This window comes from Arachis ipaensis, chromosome B9 (genome assembly GCF_059453495.1).
Source record: "Arachis ipaensis isolate K30076 ecotype BB chromosome B9, ASM5945349v1, whole genome shotgun sequence".
NCBI classification, from domain to species: Eukaryota; Viridiplantae; Streptophyta; class Magnoliopsida; order Fabales; family Fabaceae; genus Arachis; species Arachis ipaensis.
The window spans coordinates 61,818,254-61,824,456 of record NC_142444.1 but is presented as its reverse complement, the minus strand read 5'-3'; the positions used below and the strand labels follow the sequence as shown (position 1 = coordinate 61,824,456).

Here is a 6,203-nt window from a genome sequence, read left to right as displayed (position 1 = left end):
AAGAGAAAGTGGTAAATCAGAAATGGGGAATTCATTGGGTTATAGGAGATATTGAGATCTCCGAATCAAAATATGTTTATCTCTTCCTCAACCAATGCGTTCATTGAATTTTGCTTGGCAATCTTATATGATTGGATCCCAATCCCTTGGCTCACCAATTCTCTCTAAAAATAAACAAATTCCCAATCCCTTGGTTTAAATGTTCATAAGAAGAGATGATGCTCGATCACTGATTATACCACACAGTTTCATGAACCACAATTTGGTAGGATTACATGTCACAATATCCATCCAAACCCCAATCCAATTCACTGTGAGAAAGCTTCTCTAGCATGAATCCTCCATTCCTTTCCCAAGGTTCCGAAGGATTCCAATTATGGGTAGTTTCTTTCCCAAGACAACTACCCAATGGAATTAGATCGAGAAGCTTTCTAACAAAATTCAAGAGAAAAGATTGAAGAAGAAGAATAAACTATTATTGATTCATTGAATTACAATAGAGCTCCCTAACCCAATGAAAGGGGTTTAGTGAGTCATAGCTCTGAATTCAATTACAAAACTCAAGAAAATGATCCAAAGTTCCCCGATGCCCCCTCAGGGGCTGGATTCCCCTTTCATCCCCTCCGTTTCAAATGCAGGAACTAAGGCCTTTAAATAGGCTCCCTAAATTACAAAATGAAAATGAAATTCAAAGCAAATTACAATCAAATGAAAATAAACTATTCTAGATGATTCTTGTGGCCTTGATTTGGTGTTGTTGATGGGCCTTGCTTGCTTGAAGGGTAGAGTGACATAATTGATCCAAAAAGGATAATGATCCATTAAACTACACTCAAACGTTGCACCCCCCTTTCTTGAGTCGTCACTTTGTTCTCTTGTCAACCTTGCCAATTTGATGCCAAATATAGACTATTATACCTCGTTGGAAAGCTATGGATGTCAGCTTTCTAACGCAACTGGAAGCACCTCAATTGGAGTTCTACAACTCGAGTTATACTCCATGGAAGGTGAAGAGGTCAGCTGGCCTGATTGCATGTTGGTACTATGCTCTTCTATGCACATTACGGGGCTGTTTTCTCCCTCAATTTTTAGCATCCACCATGCATGCCATATATGCTTGGAAAGCTCTAGATGTCTTCTTTCCAATGCATTTTGAATCACCTCATTTGGAGTTCTGTAGCTCAAGTTATTTATGTTTGAAGAAGGCATGGTCAAGCTGTTCCATATAACACGTTTAAGCTCTAGTTTAAGCTTAAACTGGAGCTTAAACGCTGGCACTCCCTGGAGGCACAAGCTCGAGCACGTTTAAGCTTCAGTTTAAGGTTAAACTGAAGCTTAAACGTGGAAATGGAAGAAGGCAACCCTGGAGTGTGGAATTGTCGAACACGTTTAAGCTTCAGTTTAAGGTTAAACTGAAGCTTAAACGTGGAAATGGTGGAAAGCCATCCTGGTTCATTTCTCAATTCTGGCGTTTAACCTCCAGTTTAAGGTTAAACTGGAGGTTAAACGTGGAAATGCTCCCCTGGTGAGATTCTCACTTCTGGCGTTTAACCTCCAGTTTAAGGTTAAACTGGAGGTTAAACTTCAATTCCAGCATTATATGGTTTGGTAGTTTAAGTTCCAGTTTAAGCTTAAACTGGAACTTAAACTCCACATGTGATATTCAAGCTTCCTTTATTGATTTTGTTGCTTCCTTGCCTAGCCTCTTCTTCCCTGAAATCATCCAAACAATTGCATCAAAGTCTTGCAAAATTTCATGAGAAATCTTCCATTCATAGCATTCAAGTAATATAACTAAAAACTCATGGAATTTGCATCAAAATCTTCATGTTGAATGATTTAAGACAAGCATGACTATTTGGCCCAAATGATTACTTAAGGCTCAAGAAAATGCATAAAACAACTAAAAATAAAAGAAAAAAGGCTAGTGAAACTAGCCTAAGATGCCTTGGCTTCAGTAATAAAGTCACAAACATAAATAAACATAAAGCACAATTTTCAAAAAACAGAAAATAAAGAACAAGGAAATTAAAGAACGGGTCCACCTTAATGATGGCGGCTTGTTCTTCTTCTTGATGATCTTATGGAGTGCTTGAGCTCCTCAATGTCTCTTCCTTGCCTTTGCTGTTCCTCTCTCATGGTTCTTTGGTCTTCACTAATTTCATGGAGGAGGATGGAATACTCTTGGTGCTCCACCCTTAGTTGTCCCATGTTGGAACTTAATTCTCCTAGGGAGGTGTTGATTTGCTCCCAATAGTTTTGTGGAGGAAAATGCATCCCTTGAGGCATCTCAGGGATTTCATTATGAGGAGTTTCCTCATGCTCTTGGTGAGGTTCTCTCACTTGCTCCATCCTTTTCTTAGTGATGGGCTTGTCCTCATCAATGAGGATGTCTTCCTCTATGTCAATTCCAGCTGAATTGCAGAGGTGACAAATGAGGTGAGGGAAGGCTAACATTGCCACAGTAGAGGACTTGTTCGCCACCTTGTAGAGTTCTTAGGATATAACCTCATGAACTTCTACTTCCTCTCTAATCATGATGCTATGAATCATGATAGCCTGGTCTATAGTAACTTCAGACTGGTTGCTAATAGAAATGATTGAGCATTGGATGAACTCCAACCATCCCCTAGCCACGGGCTTGAGGTCATGCCTTCTTAGTTGAACCAGCTTCCCTCTTGAATCTCTCTTCCATTGAGCGCCCTCTTCACATATGTCCATGAGGACTTGGTCCAACCTTTTATCAAAGTTGACCCTTCAAGTATATGGGTGTGCATCTCCTTGCATCATGGGCAAGTTGAATGCCAACCTTACATTTTCTGGACTAAAATCTAAGTATTTCTCCCGGACCATTGTAAGCCAATTCTTAGGATTTGGGTTCACACTTTGATCATGGTTCTTGGTGATCCATGCATTGGCATAGAACTCTTGAACCATTAAGATTCCGACTTGTTGAATGCGGTTGGTGAGAACTTCCCAACCTCTTCTTCGGATCTCATGTCGGATCTCCGGATATTCGCCCATTTTGAGCTTAAAAGGGACCTCGGAGATCACCTTCTTCTTGGCCACAACTTCATAGAAGTGGTCTTGATGCACCCTTGAGAGGAATCTCTCCATCTCCCATGACTCGGAGGTGGAAACTTTTGCCTTCTCTTTCCTCTTTTTAGAGGTTTCTCCGACCTTTGGTGCCATTAATGGTTATGGAAAAACAAAAAAGCTTTAGCTTTTACCACACCAAACTTAGAAGGTTGCTCGTCCTCGAGCAAAAGAAGAAAGAAGAGGGTAGAAGAAGAAAAAATAGAGGAAATGGATGGGGCTTTGTGTTTCGGCCAAGGGGGGTATGGTTCGGCCATATAGGGTGGGTTTGGGAGGGAAAGTGGTTTGAATTTGAATGGGGAGGTAGGTGAGGTTTTATGAAGGATGGATGTGGATTGGTGAAGGGTTTATGGAGAAGAGGGTGGGATTTGATAGGTGAGGAGTTTTTGGGGAAGAGGTATTGAGGTGATTGGTGAATGGGTGAAGAAGAGAAAGAGAGGTGGGGTAGGTGAGGATTCTGTGGGGTCCACAGATCCTGAGGTGTCAAGGATTTCTCATCCCTGCACCATGTAGCGTGTAAAACGCCCCTTGCTGCCAATCCTGGCGTTAAACGCCAGGCTGCTACCCATTTCTGGCGTTTAACGCCAGCTTCTTGCCCATTCCTGGCGTTAAACGCCAGCTTCTTGCCCATTCCTGGCGTTAAACGCCCAGAATGGTGCCAGACTGGGCGTTTAACGCCCATTCTGCTACCCTTACTGGCGTTTAAATGCCAGTAAGTTTCTCCTCCAGGGTGTTCTATTTTTCCTTTTGTTTTTGCTTTTTCAATTGTTTTTGTGACTTCACATGATCATCAACCTATAGAAAATATAAAATAACAAAAGAAAATAGAAATTTAACATAGAAAATTAAAGTTTGGGTTGCCTCCCAACAAGCGCTTCTTTAATGTCAATAGCTTGATAGTGGGCTCTCATGGAGCCTCACAGATGTTCAGAGCAATGTTGGAACCTCCCAACACCAAACATAGAGTTTGAATGTGGGGGTTCAACACCAAACTTAAAGTTTGGTTGTGGCCTCCCAACACCAAACTTAGAGTTTGACTGTGGGGCTCTGTTTGACTCTGTATTGAGAGAAGCTCTTCATGCTTCCTCTCCATGGTTACAGAGGAATATCCTTAAGCTTTAAACACAAGGGAGTCTTCATTCACTTGAATGATCAATTCTCCTCTGTCAACACCAATCACAGCTTTTGCTGTGGCTAGGAAGGGTCTGCCAAGGATGATAGATTCATCCATACACTTCCCAGTCTCTAAGATTATGAAATCAGCAGGGATGTAATGGTCTTCAACCTTTACCAAGACATCCTCTACAAGTCCATAAGCCTGTTTCTTTGAATTGTCTGCCATCTCCAGTGAGATTCTTGCAGCTTGTACCTCAATGATCCCTAGCTTCTCCATTACAGAGAGAGGCATAAGGTTTATACTTGATCCCAGGTCACACAGAGCCTTCTCAAAGGTCATGGTGCCTATGGTACAAGGTATTGAGAACTTTCCAGGGTCTTGTCTCTTCAGAGGTAATCTCTACCTAGTCAAGTCATCCAGTTCTTTGATGAGCAATGGAGGTTCATCCTCCCAAGTCTCATTACCAAACAACTTGGCATTTAGCTTCATGATTGCTCCAAGGTACTTAGCAACTTGCTCTTCAGTAACATCTTCATCCTCTTCAGAGGAAGAATACTCATCAGAGCTCATGAATGGCAAAAGTAAATTTAATGGAATCTCTATGGTCTCAGTCTGTGCCTCAGATTCCCATGGTTCCTCATTAGGGAACTCCATGGAGGTTAGTGGACGTCCACTGAGGTCTTCTCAGTGGAGATCACTGCCTCATCCTCCTCTCCAGGTTCGGCCATGTGAGACGTGTTTATGGCCTTGCATTCTCTCTTTGGATTCTCTTCTGTATTGCTTGGGAGAGTACTAGGAGGGAGTTCAGTAATTTTCTTACTCAGCTGACCCACTTGTGCCTCCAAATTTCTAATGGAGGACCTTGTTTCAGTCATGAAACTTTGAGTGGTTTTGATTAGATCAGAGACAATGGTTGCTAAGTCAGAGTGGCTCTGCTTAGAATTCTCTATTTATTGCTGAGAAGATGATGGAAAAGGCTTGCTATTGCTAAACCTGTTTCTTCCACCATTATTGTTGTTGAAACCTTGTTGAGGTCTCTGTTGATCCTTCCATGAGAGATTTGGATGATTTCTCCATGAAAGATTATAGGTGTTTCCATAGGGTTCTCCCATGTAATTCACCTCTTCCATTGCTGGGTTCTCAGGATCATAAGCTTCTTCTTCAGAGGAAGCTTCCTTAGTTTTGCCTGTTGCTGCTTGCATTCCAGACAGACTCTGAGAAATCATATTGACTTGTTGGGTCAATATTTTATTCTGAGCCAATATGGCATTCAGAGTATCAATCTCAAGAACTCCCTTCTTCTGAGTTGTCCCATTATTCACAGGATTCCTTTCAGAAGTGTACATGAATTGGTTATTTGCAACCATTTTAATGAGTTCCTGAGCTTCTGCAGGCGTCTTCTTCAGATGAAGAGATCCTCCAGCAGAGCTATCCAATGACATCTTGGATAGTTCAGACAGACCATCATAGAAAATACCTATGATGCTCCATTCTGAAAGCATGTCAGAAGGGCACCTTCTGATCCATTGCTTATATCTTTCCCAAGCTTCATAGAGGGATTCACCTTCCTTTTGTCTGAAGGTTTGGACTTCTACTCTAAGCTTGCTCAATTTTTGAGGTGGAAAGAACTTTGCCAAGAAGGCATTGACTAGCTTTTCCTAAGAGTTCAGGCTTTCTTTAGGTTGTGAATCCAACCATGTTCTAGCTCTGTCTCTTACAGCAAAAGGAAAAAGCATGAGTCTGTAGACTTCAGGGTCAACCCCATTGGTCTTGACAGTGTCACAGATTTGCAAGAATTCAGCTAAGAACTGATGAGGATCTTCCAATGGAAGTCCATGAAACTTACAATTCTGTTGCATTAGAGAAACTAATTGAGGCTTAAGCTCAAAGTTGTTTGCTCCAATGGCAGGGATTGAGATGCTTCTCCCATAGAAGTCAGGAGTAGGTGCAGTAAAGTCACCAAGCACCTTCCTTACATTGTTGGCATTGT

At 41.7% G+C, this 6,203-nt stretch overlaps 1 non-coding gene across 1 annotated transcript; it reads left to right on the top strand.

The window, feature by feature from the left end:
* The first annotated feature begins 5,709 nt into the window (after nucleotides 1-5,709).
* LOC148544858 (small nucleolar RNA R71) lies at nucleotides 5,710-5,817 on the top strand. Its single transcript, XR_015901497.1, has one exon. It is a non-coding gene; the product is annotated as a small nucleolar RNA R71 (small nucleolar RNA).
* The last annotated feature ends 386 nt before the right edge of the window (nucleotides 5,818-6,203 follow it).